This window comes from Pan troglodytes, chromosome 9 (genome assembly GCF_028858775.2).
Source record: "Pan troglodytes isolate AG18354 chromosome 9, NHGRI_mPanTro3-v2.0_pri, whole genome shotgun sequence".
NCBI classification, from domain to species: domain Eukaryota; kingdom Metazoa; phylum Chordata; class Mammalia; order Primates; family Hominidae; genus Pan; species Pan troglodytes.
Window position 1 is genome coordinate 40202146 of NC_072407.2, and position 13343 is coordinate 40215488.

At 43.5% G+C, this 13343-nt stretch overlaps 1 protein-coding gene across 5 annotated transcripts in view; it reads left to right on the plus strand.

The window, feature by feature from the left end:
• The window catches only part of LDLRAD3 (low density lipoprotein receptor class A domain containing 3), a 287680-nt gene that overhangs the window by 245170 nt on the left and 29167 nt on the right, over positions 1-13343 (plus strand). The window lies entirely within an intron of this gene.

The following is a 13343-nucleotide window of genomic DNA, read 5'->3' on the forward strand; positions in this document are numbered from 1 at the left end:
GCAGGTTTGTTACATATGTATACATGTGCCATGTTGGTGTGCTGCACCCATTAACTCGTCATTTACATTAGGTATATCTCCTAATGCTTTCCCTCCCCCCTTCCCCCACCCCACAACAGGCCCCACTGTGTGATGTTCCATTTCCTGTGTCCAAGTGTTCTCATTGTTCAGTTCCCACCTATGAGTGAGAACATGTGGTGTTTGGTTTTTTGTTCTTGCGATAGTTTGCTGAGAATGATGACTTCCAGCTTCATCCATGTCCCTACAAAGGACATGAACTCATCCTTTTTTATGGCTGCATAGTATTCCATGGTGTATATGTGCCACATAGCTTTTTAGTGTCCCACACTTAAAAATGAGTGTCAGCCAAGGATCACCAGACATTTGACACTTGACAGAAACCTTGAATATGAAAGACGGAACACTCACACATCTATGGGGAGGGGGAGGGGAGGAGGAGGAGAAAGAGGAGAAAAGCATTTTGGAGGGAAACAGGCTATATCAAGAGAAGGAAACTTAAAACAGAAAAACCTAAAAGATGACTGAAGATACAGAATCCTTGAAATAAAAATAAGATGCCTCCCCTCTTTTAAAGGACTAAACAGGAAAGGACTCATAGAAATTTAACTTGAGAAAGTTGGGATTGCTTAAGGTCAGGAAATCAAGACTAGTGTGGGCAACATAGTGAGACCCCATCTTCACAAACAATTTAAAAAATATATTAGTTGGGTGTGGCGGCACATGCCTGTAGTCCTAGCTACTCAGTTGGCTGAGGTGGGAGGACTGCTTGATCCCAGGAGTTAAAGTCTGCCGTGAGTTATGATTGCACCACTGCATTCCAGCCTGGGCAACAGAGTGAGACCTTGTCTCTAAAAAAACATAATAATGGAAAAAGTTAGATCATAAATTTGAAGGTATATCCCAGAAGGTAGAAAAACACAAGGAAATTGAAAATAAGAAAAACTGAAGACCGGGTTAGGAGATATATATCCAAATCGTAGGAATTCTAGAGAGAAGAGAGAAAAAAAAATGAGAAATTGAAGAAAATGCTCCCTGAACCAAAGAACAGTGGTTTTCAGACAGAAAAGAGCCCACCTAATGCTCAGATTGGTGAATGACAGTAAACCACACCAAACACATCATTATGAAATTTCAGAACATTGGGCAAAAAGAAGATCCTACAAGTTTCTAGAGAGGGCATTACAAAAATAAATACATAAATGAAAGTAAGTTTTTTACAAAGGTTCGAGAATCAAAATGGTGTCAGTCTTCTCAATAACATTGGACATGAGAAGACAGTTCTGAAACAAATCGTTTCAACTCAAGTTCTGTACTATAAAGACATTTTCAGAAATGATTAAAAAGTTACTCTCATACAGTCCTTTCAAGAAGCTGCTAATAAATACGGTCTACCAAAACCAAGGGAGTAAACCAAGAAAAAGAAAGACACAGGATATGGGAAATTGGGGATCCAACCTTAGAGAGTGAAAAGGAGCCTCTGGAATGACACTGAAGGGCCATCACAGGGTGGCGGCTGTGTATCAGGCCTGGGAGCCCTTTGTCCAGACAGTGGTGGATCCGAAGGTGTGGGGAGAGATTTCTATAGGAAGAACTTGATAGGCCAAATATGATGGCTCACTCAGGCCTGTAATCCCAACACTTTGGGAGGCTGAGGAAAGAGGATCACTTGATGCCAGGAATACAAGACTAGCCTGAACAACATACTGAGACCCCATATCTACAGAAAAATTAAAAATCATTATAGCTGGGCATGGTGGTGCTCACTTACAATCCCAGCTACTCCAGAGGCTGAGATTGGAGGATTGCTTGATCCCAGGAGTTTGAGGCTGTGGTGAGCTATGAGCAAGCCACTGCACTCTAGCCTGGGTGACAGAGCAAGACCCTGTCTCTCTCTCTCTCTCTCTCTCTCTCTCTCTCTCTCTCTATATATATATATATATATATACACACACACACACACACACGCACGCACGCACAAAGAAGAAATTGATAGAATACTTAATGTATTTGAATTCGTTGAGAAGAGATTTATGAATCTGGGAAAGACTTTGTGTTTGAATTATTGAGAAATATATGGAATGCTAAACAAATGGGAAGGGGGAAACTTTTGTTTTCCCAGGAAGAAAAGTGTTCAAATCATAGTATACCTGTGTTGTTCATCTGTAGCATTTTCTTGATCAAGATAACAAAAACAGTGATTATCTATAATTACTGTCTAACTAAGGGGCTTGAAAATGGGCATATGTGTGGCAGTGGCAGAGATGGTAATAAACTAGAACTAAATCCTCACCTTTCAGAATGGGAAGACAATAGATAATTCCTAAAACTAAAGAATCACAAAGTAGCATACAAGCATGCTATTTAGAGATAAGGCAGTAAGCTTTCAAAAGAGCTAACCAAAATAGTAGAAAATGACTACTTCTAGAAGATGAGGGTCAAAGAATGCGATCGCTTTTATCAAGCCTCTTACAACTATTTGACTCTTTAAATTGTGTGCACATGTTACTTTGATAGAAATAAAAGTGGAATTTCAAGAATGCGCTGGTAGGAACAATTGGTCTGTGTCAGTACTTGCACTTTAAACGTGAGCTATCAAACAAAAACCTCTTTCAAGCATCTCTAGCCTCGCAACAGATGGTCTGGGCATGCAGAAGACCACTGCACCCCCACTTGTCTCCCAATCTTGGATCCACCTTAATGATGGAAGCACAGATGCTGTGGGAACATTTCAGAAGCCTGTGACCTGACTTTTTTCTCTGCAGGTAACTGCAGGATGAGTGGTTTTTTGAAAAATCCAATTCTGAGCATTTTGGTCTACCACAAACTAGAGGAGAAGGCAGAGGTGCCATCTAAATGGGTTTGGGTCACACACAAAGCATCACAAGGCCACTTTGTGGGGTAAGTTATAATGCTGCCCTGCTCTTCAAAGCAAAGCCACATGCACATATCTGGCATATGTGCAGGATAAGAATTCATTCTCTTTTTCTCTCACACTCCTAGGCAGCCTGGATTAGGTCCAGGGCATGAATTGTGACACCTTCCGTTACAAACTCCAAATGCAGAATGTGTTACCGGAGTTGTCTCCCTGGAACCTTTTAGGGTGAATGATGGAGACTCCTTTCCTGAGATGAGATCTTGCCACTTGCTCCCCGGCCAAACCAGCCAAAGCCTCAGGGGCCAAATGCACATGCTCGTGAGTATAGCAATTCAGAGCATGGACTTTGGAGCCAAACTCAACGGAGTTCAAATCTGGACTTTGCTACTTACTAGCTGGGTGCAACTCAGAGGAAGTTACTTCACTTCCCTGATCCTCCATTTTCTCTTCTGTAAAATGGGAATAATAGTAGTGTCTATGTTGTAACATTAAAGAAGACCTAGGATATGCTTTTAGCACCTATCATATATTAGCTATTAACTCAGTATTATATTTGCTGTGTCATTGTGGGAAAATCACGGAATCTCTCCGAGCCCCAGTTTCCTCATCCGTAAAATGGGGGTAATGCTGCATCCTCGAGAGTGTGGGGAACATTCTGTGAGCCAATGTATACAAATTGCTTAGCCCAAAATATGGCAACTAGTGAGAGCTCAATTCATGAAGGTGATTATTACTTTCCTGCCTTTTCCTTTCCACAGCTTCTCTCCTAATTCAGGCCTACTTTCCTTTTGTCTGGCCACCAAAATAGCTTATCTGGCCACCCTGAGTCTCTCTCCCTCTTTCTGCTGTAGCTCATCCTGCATACAGTCGCCAGAACAATTTTACATCAACACGGCTTTTATCACTTCCCACACCTGCTGAGGAGCCCACTGCGGTTAGAAGATCGAAACACCCCAGCCTGTTATTTAAAGCTTTGCACGCTGAGATGTGTGCTTTGCATCTTTTCTGTCCAGCCAGTCACCTTATTCCTCATCTACCTTTGTGCCTACTGCCTCTGTGTGCTAGATGTTGTCGCATGCCCCTCCCAGCTCTCCTGTTAAGAGCACCACTTAGTTTTAATAATTGATTTGAAATGAAACCCACTTCTTTCAAAAATTCGCCCTGACACCTTTACCCTCCTCATTCCTTTATGCCTTGTCTTAGCAGCCTTTGGGGCTATAGCCAGCACTGGTCTCATGCAGCTTTGAGTAAATTTCCTTGTCCTGAAAAGCCACCGAGTGTAGTGGAAAGGGCTTGAGGCTTTGGAGGTCTGACAGATTTGGATTCAGATCTTAGCTCTGCCACTTACTAGCTGAGGCATCTTGGGAATGTTATTTTACTTCTCAATGTTCTCACCAAATAGGAATTTATAAACTGGGAATACTGTCATTATTCCCAGTTTACAAATGGGGACATTGAGAGGTGAGATAACACATGAGATTATTATTACATAAAGTTCTTAGTATCACATCTGGCATTTAGCTGCTTACATATTACAGTTCCCTTCCCCTTGTTGTTTCATATGTGCATGGTTTTTTGCTTTGCCAGAATACAGGCTCCTTAGGTGCAGGGCCCGGATGTTTTGTCTGTGTACCTTAGCCCCCTGTATTAGTTGGTATATGCTAGGTGGTGCTTTGGTAACTTACAGGCCCAAGTCTCAGCAGTTTCAAACAATAGAGGTTTGTTTCCCACTTGCTTTGTAGGTCCGTGATGGATTAGTAGGGCAGGCGTCTCTCATCTTAGTTACCCAGGGAGCTAGGCCACTCACATTTCACTGGCCAAAGCCCGTCACCTAGCCAGATCAGAACTTCTAAGGGGCCAGGGAAGTGTAATCCTATTGTGTATCTGGAAGGAGAGAAATTCAGGAACATTTTCAACCACCTAGTGACCACCATATCCTCCAGGTCCTATCTCAGGTTTCCTGTGTGGAGATGTCTGTTGGCAAGCCTGGTGCCACCACTGGGCATATGGTTCACTCCCAGGACTTGGAGTCTTGGTGATTAGATACAGTCCTATTCTCCATGGGTTCATGGTTGCCCAACTGTAATTCACAATCTCTGCCAGAAACCCAGTGTGAATCCACTTGTCTCAGAACTCAACCATACCCCTACCAGTAAGGACACAATGAAGACAATAGCTTTGTCCCATCGGAAAAAATAAGCAATGTTCAGGGATTCCCAGTTCTCTAAAACTCTGTCATCCTTGACTCATTCATTCAGTCCACAATACTAGATTTGTGGAGATTTGCTGTGTGTCAAACACAATTTTATTTACAACAATACGGTGATACTAAGACAGACGTGGTCCCTGCCTGTTCAGACCTGACAATTAGGCGGAGAAGGCAGTAGTCTAAACTAATTAACAGAATGGGCTCTGGAGTCAGACAGCTCATCACTGGGCTTGCATTTCTTCTAATCAACCTTGGGAAAGTTCCTAAACCTCTCTGTACCTCAGTCTTACCATGTGCAAAGTGGGAGTGAGGACCAAACTTCTGTTATAGAGCTTTTTTAAAGAGGAAATGAGGTTGGTAATCCATATAGAACATTTCATAAAGACATCGGCTTCTAGAAAGCCCTTGGTAAATGTTAGCCACGGCTGCTATCATCATCTTCATCATCATCATTACCATCATTAGTAGTAACAGTAGGAGTATTTAGGATGAATAGTGGTAGGATGAGGAAGATGTTGAGCCAGCAGGGAAAGTTGTGCATTTTTCTAGAAGCGTCATACTATGTTGGCATTGCACATAAGTCCATGAAAACCTATTTCTTATGGACCAGACGCACACTGTGAACACCACCATTCTAGTTACACCTAACCACTGTTTATAACATTGTGCAGGGTCCAGCTCATCCCCTGTTATTGGCCATTTATGTTGTTCCAACTGATTCTCTGTTGTTGGCCCCTGAAGTCCCACCGTCTAATTCCTTTTGAACATTCAAGTAGCTTTTCATGATTAAGGCTCAGAGTATAGAAAGAACAGCTGAATAGGAATTGAACATTTTAAAATAGGGAGAAAGGACTCATAATTCTAAAAGCCAGACTAAAGGGCTGCAAAACAGCCCTTCGATGCATCAGACTTGTGCCTGTGTATATTTGTTTATGGCCTGACTTTGAGTCACTGTTCTTAAGGAAAAATATATTCTAAATCCCTCTGTGGCTCCCCTCCTCAGTCACCCAAGACACTTGACCCAGCAGTGACATGGTGAATTTGGCATTGAAGCAGGAAAGACAGGAGAGCCAGAGACATGCCACTGTTAATTCCCCATATGTGCATAAAATTCAGATACCTCTGGGTCTATGTTTACTTGTGTTTAGCATCTGCACGTAAAGAAAGGGAGGTTACCCCCTGCTACCTCCCATCAGTCAAGCATCACCTGATTCAAGGACATACTAAGCCATAGTCAGCCCATCCCAACTTTTTGCCAAAATGCCTACCCCAAAAGACAAAAAAAAAAAAAAAAAAAGCATACCCCATCCAAAAAGCTGGCCTAATTAAATCCTGACAGACTGCTGCTCTGTTTCACAGCTGCCTAGTAGCTGGGTCTGTTTCTGAGCTCTGGCAGGAATAGGATACATCTGGCTTTACTGAGTTATCTAATATCTTTGGCATGAGCCAGAAAATGGTGGAAATGGTAGAAAATGTGTTTTTTTCTTACTCTAAGACACAAGGGAGTTGGAAAAAGCACATTTTTTTTCCCTCCACATTTAAAAATGACTAGAAGGTGAGAGAGAAAGAGAGAAAGCTCACCTGCAGCCGGTGAAGTCACGCTTTTGCATTCCATTTGTAGGACAAGTTGTCAGTGTGCGATGATTTCCATAGGCTTTGAAATGGGGTAGCAGTTTAAACATATCAAATGCTTAATGAAGTGAGGCCCCATCTCATCGGTATTCAGTGTGGCACTAACATTACATACGCTAATCCTGAAACAATAAGCTATAAGGAGAGCCTCGCTTTCTGGGTTTGAAATGAATGGAGCAGTCTGAATTCTTCCAGTTTTATCTCCTGCTTTAACCTGGAATGATGCCAGCATGTTGGGTTTTACCCTGGAGAATTCATATCATGTGAAAAACTTAAATCAGGTCTGTCTGCCGGTACACGCAGTCCTAATCCGTTAAATATTTCTAGCTAACAATGCACGTGGGGCTCTTCAGCTCTGCACACAGTCATGTTCTGCTAAGTCCATGCAAATATAACCACTTCTGCCTGCTTTTTTGAGGGAGGGATCAGTAATGCCTACATGGTTTTACCCAAATCCCTCATGCGACATACAAGGCTCTTGGCATATCTTAACCCTGGTGGTAGCTCCCTATCCATTCTCTAGGACCTGGCTCTCTTACTGTGAGCTTAGGAAGGTTTCAAATGAGAGATTGCTTCTCTTTCATTGGTCATTTAAAAGGAAGCAGAACTCTTGAATTTATCAAGTTATAGAAACTTGAGCCCAGAGTCCCGGCTGTAGAATGTCTAAAGAGAATGCCACTGAACCCCAACATTCCCTACGCCCTTCTGCATTCAGAAAAATTAAAAACATTAGGACTTGTGTGGACCATGTATGGGGCATTTTTCTTCAGAGTCAAGCACTGCTGTCTGAAAAAGAACACTTCTTTCCAGAAAACTCTGTTTTTTCAGAACGACCTCTTTCATTCTGCTGCCTCATTCCCAGAGGAGTGATTTTGTATTTCCCCTCATCCAAACACGGAGATGACTTTTTCAGGATTGTAAAAAGGAATGTGTGATCAATCTTTTATTTAATACGTATTTATGAGGTGCTTCTGTGTGTGAAGTTAAGTGCTGGGTAAAAGGGCAGTGTAGCATCACAGTCGCAAGCATGGATTCGAGAGTCCAACTGCCCGGGTTGATAACTGTGTGAGGTTATGCTGGATACACAGTCTTTCTGTGCTGTGGTTTCCCCTTCAGGAAAATGGGGCTGTTGACCATACTGACCTCATAACGAAGTCCTTGGGGTCTGACACCTAGCAGGTACTAAGCAAGTGTTAGCTGCCACTGCCGCCATTTCTGCTCCTGCTGCTCTGCTGTTGATCTCATTACTGTTACCTTCATCTTTACTATTATTAGGTGCTGGGAACAAAGTTGTCCACCAAAACAAAGCGAAACTATACCCACCATGGTTCCTGTCCTTATGGAGCACCAAGTTTCCTGAGGGAGGCATACACTGAATAAAAGACTATAGACTAGGTATAGTGGCTCATGCTTGTAATCCCAACGCTTTGGGAAGCTAAGCATGAGGATGGCTTGAGGCCAGCTGTTCAAGACCAGCCTGGGCAACAGAGCAAGACCCCATGTCTTAAAAAAAAAAAAAAGAAATTAACTGGGCGTGGTGGCACACACCTGTAGTCCCAGCTACTCAGGAGGCTGAGGCAAGAGGATTGCTCCATCCCAGAAGTTCAAGGCTGCAGTGAGCTATGTTTGTACTGCTGCACCCCAGCCTGGGCAACAGAGGGAGACCCTGTCTCTAAAAAATACCAAACAAACAGAAGATTGTAGTAAATGTATAACTATAGCATGTGCTATGATGAAAGAGAGATAACTAGATTTAGGTGAACATGAATAAGGGGATCTGTCATAATCATGAAGGTCATCAAATGCTTTTCTGAAGAGCAGATGATTGACCTGAGATGAAGGAGAGGTCTTAATTCAATACAAGATCATTAACTCAGAAAATATAGAAAAATAATACCCCCTTCACATTGCATATAATTTATCCATCCAATCATAGCCATTATTAACATTTTGCTATATAGCCCTCTACACCTTCTTTATGAATGGTTAGAAATACACACACACACACACTTTCTCATCAACATAAATGGCATCTTGCTCTCGTAAAAGATATACTGTCCACTAATGTGCTGTCTTTACCAAGCAGCATGCTGAGGACACCTTTCTGTGTCAGCCAGCAGGACCAACATCCTGAGAGCCAAGAGCCACTGCAGACCTTCCAGCTCAGTTCCGTGCCTGGTTTGCTTCCCCCCCATCCCACTCCTGCCTCTGCATGAAGCAGGGTGGTTCTGCTTCTAGAGCCAGCCTTCTTTACTCTCACCTGACAGCTCTTGGCACACACCTAGCTCTGGACTTCCATCTATTTGCAAGGCTACTTCCTGGCACCTGCTTAGAGCCTCCAGGTACCTTACAGTGTATTCTCCTGATGTGCAAATTGGATCCAGAGGCTTTATGGCTGTGTCTGAACACCTTATTTAGGTTTGTGATCAACATCAACATTTATGGGCTTATCTGGAATGAAAGCCTCTGTTTACACATTTGGAGGAAAAATGTATCCACAGGCACAGCACTTTATTTCTTGTTTTGTTTTTTTTTGGAGATGGAGTCTCGCTCTGTCGCCCAGGCTGGAGTGCAGTGGCGCGATCTGGGCTCACTGCAAGCTCCGCCTCCAGGGTTCACCCCATTCTCCTGCCTCAGTCTCCCAAGTAGCTGGGACTACAGGCGCCTGCCACCTCGCCCGGCTAATTTTTTGTATTTTTAGTAGAGACGGGGTTTCACCATATTAGCCAGGATGGTCTCGATCTCCTGACCTCGTGATCCGCCCACCTTGGCCTCCCAAAGAGCTGGGATTACAGGCGTGAGCCACCGCGCCCGGCCACAGCACCTTATTTCTTAAAATACCTTTCATATTCCTGGAGCCAGAGCACTAAAGGATCCTGTTAAAGAATTTGCTCCTAGGGTCTTGAGAGACTCCCGAATCTTAGGAGCCTCTTAGAGGATGGATTGTTTCTTCTGAAATTGTTGAAGGCTCAGATCACGAAAGTCACCTTTATAGAAGATACTTCTATGGGCTTAAAAAGAAATCAATGTCTTTGTGCTATGTTAATTTGCTTTCCACCTCTTTCTCCTCCTCATCTACTCAATACAAGTTGATTCATTCATCTCCTCTGTGGTACGATCGAAGACATCTCTCAATGAGGGTCCCTGTTATATAATGTTAGGAGTAGCAGGAAGCTGTGGTTCTACACACACACACACACACACACACACACACACACACACACGCACGCACGCACGCGCACACGCATTCTGGCTCATTCCAGGTGGATTGACAGCAGCTGCTTAGCATGTCACAGGCCTCAACCTTCTAACAGTAGCCCGTCCAGCTTCCTGTGTATCATAAAGAGTTGTCTTCTCCCTCTTGAGTTGATTTTTCTCTTATATTTTCCTTTATATTCTCACAGCTTAACCCTGAATCAGTCCAAAATGAATAAAGTGAGTAACCAAGGTCATCTAATAAAACTGTGGAATGATCTCACAGTCTGCTTAGGCTGCCATAACAAAATACCATAGACTGGAGCCAGGTGTGGTGGCTTATGCCTGTAATCTCAGCACTTTAGGAGGCTGAGGTGGGCAGATCTCTTGAGGTCAGGAGTTCAAGAACAGGCCGGCCAACATGGTGAAACCCCATCTCTACTAAAAATACAAAAATTAGCTGGGTGTGGTGGCATGCACCTGTAGTCCTAGCTACTCGGGTGGCTGAGGCAGGAGAATCACTTGAACCAGAAAGGCAGATGTGTAGTGAGCCAAGATCGTGCCACTGCTTTTCAGCCTGGGTGACAGAGCAAGACTCCATCTAAAAAAAATAATAAATTAAAAATTTTAAAAACAGACCAAGTGGCTTAAACAACAGAAATTTTCAGTTTTGGAGGCTGAAAGTCCAAGATTAAGGCCCGCCAATTCAGTTCCTAGTAAGGGCCCTCCTGGCTTATAGACAGCCAGCTTTTCATGGCATCCTCTCCTCAGCACGCGCTCTGGTGTTCCCTCTTCACTGGGGCGCTAATCCTAGCATGGGGGTCCCACTCTCAGGACCTCATTACTCCCTAACCTCCCAAAGTCTTCATCTTAACCACCATCACAATGGGGGTTAGGACCTCAACATATGAATTGAGGGGGATACATACATTCAGTCCATAACAATCCGTTTTCAGGACTCAGGGTCAAGAAAGGCATGTGGCCAAGATACGACAGCTGGCAAAAGCTAAAATCTGAACTGCCAAGATGGCGGGCCATCAGGAAAAGGATGGAGAGGCAACATGGTGATGGGGTGGGGGAAGACAGTGTTGGCACCAAATGCCCGCTCTGCCACTTGCTGGCTGTGTGAACTTAGGAGCATACTTAATTTCTCTGAACTTGCCTTTCCTTCTCTCTCAAAGTGGGGCCGATGGTGCTCAACCCATGGGCTTGCAGTAAGTGTTCTTCTATCAATCAGCCAGTCAAGAAATAATGATAGATTTATATGTCAGGAACTCTTAGGTGATGAAATTAAATGAAACTCTTGCTTATGCTGAAAGCTCAGTGCAGGACATGGTAGACACATGATCAATGTCTCCTTCCTGGTCCCATGCAGAAGGGATCCCCAAAACAGGATTAGTGGGAGTAACTCAAATAAAAGACCTGATGGGAACAGAGTGCAGTAACAGAGGGGGAGAAAGAAATGTTTTCTGTTGGTTTGCTGAGCATGAAAGTGAAGTTTCTTGCATGCCAGATTGCAGTTGGGTCCTGAAAATGGGGACCAATAGAGTTATTTGAAGGTAGAAGTGTGATGGAGTGACAATGGAAACCACATGCTGGTCTTCTTTGAAGGCTGGAGATGTAATTTCTGAAGGATAACATGATAAACCAGCAACCAGAAGACAGCTGGGCCACTGACAGCCCTCCCCACTCAACACAAGTCTTTGTTGCTATATGGTAGAAAAAAGAGAGATGTGAGTTCTGAGACATTTATGGGACTGGCCTTTTATTATAGCTTGACAAGTACAACACTGCACTCAAGTTAGAAGTAATCACATCACATTTTTAGTGCCCATCGTAAGTCTGAAAAAACAGATTTGCCATAATGCCTGGTAGTGGGATTTTTTTGTTGTGGGCTTTTGTGGGGTTTTTTGTATCTTTTAAATTAATTTTCAATTAAGTTTTGAGAGGACAAAGTGTAAAATTAACTAACTTGCAATTAATTTCAACGGTCATTATGCAAAAATTCTAGGCATGTGAAAGATGGGGAGCACGGAATAATTAGGCGTGGATTTTTTCACTACCATAATTACAACGATGAATATGCATGAAACCATTTGGGAAAGGAACACACAGCAAGCAATTGTATTTAATTAAACTTCTAGCTGGCTTAGCCAGGCAAGCCTGCCTTGTGTTGTGTTGTAGTCTCCTCAAACTATTAGCAAAGTCTTTCCAAACAAATAGCACCCCAAAATATAAAGGAGGCAGTTGCTGGAAAGGAGGCAGTCGCTGGAAAGGAGGCAGTCGCGGATGTGGTTTTTCTCAACTCTTCCTTTAATTTTCAGATTTCTAGCTTCCTTGGACCTTAGGCATAGCATGCATCATTGTCCAGGTGTGACCTGAACAGCAATACCTTGGAATAGATTTTTATGGCAAATAAGCACAGCTCAGCCTTATGCAAATGCCACTTTGTTTCATTTCCACCTTGTGTCAAAGACCCCTCCTTGGGTACTTCTTGGGGGCATCTTTTTTTTTTTTTTTTAAGACGGAGTTTCACTCTTGTCGCCCAGGCTGTAGTGCAATGGCAGGATCTCAGCCCACTGCAACCTCCACCTCCCACGTTCAAGCAATTCTCCTACCTCAGCCTCCGGAGTAGCCGGGATAAAAGGTGTGCACCACCACGCCCAGCTAATTTTTGTATTTTTAGTAGAGAAGGCTACTATGTTGGCCAGGCTGGTCTCAAACTCCTGACCTCAGGTGATCCACCCGCCTCAGCCTCCCAAAGTGCTGGTATTACAGGTGTGAGCCACCGCACCTGGCAGGGGACATCTTTATCTATAATGCAGGATGTAGGAATTGGACTATAGCAGGAATACCCAATAATAATAGTAACAGCACCTCTCATGGTTGAGCCATTCCTACAGGCCAGAGATGCTGACCACTTGACATGCATCTTTCATCTTCCTGGTCACCGAAGTTTGAGACTTGAGGAACTTGTTCAGAGTCACTTGCGTAGCAAGTGGCAGAGGGAGATTTGAACCACAGATCCTGAGATCTGTGTGCTGTGTGCCACTCATTCACTATCATTTTTCTCCAACTTGAGAAAAAGAAGGAAATTATTGTAAGTCCCCACTTTTCATTTTTCTCGAACTTGAGAGAAAGAAGGAAATTATTGTAAGTCCCCAGTTTAGGCTGTAGGTGGAATTCATGCATCTCCCTTGTTTTTCCAAGGTCACCTTCCTACTACAGATAGATGTCCCAGGGGCACCTAAGTCAGTAAAGTCAGACCCTGACAGGGAGCTAGGAAGAAGGACACAGCAGAGGGGGACGTGATGGTGGCACTGGCAGCAGCAGCTGCAAATATTTAATGACCCCTTAGACTGTTTGCCAGGCACTGTGCTACATACTTATTTAATTATGTGTTTTTATTTG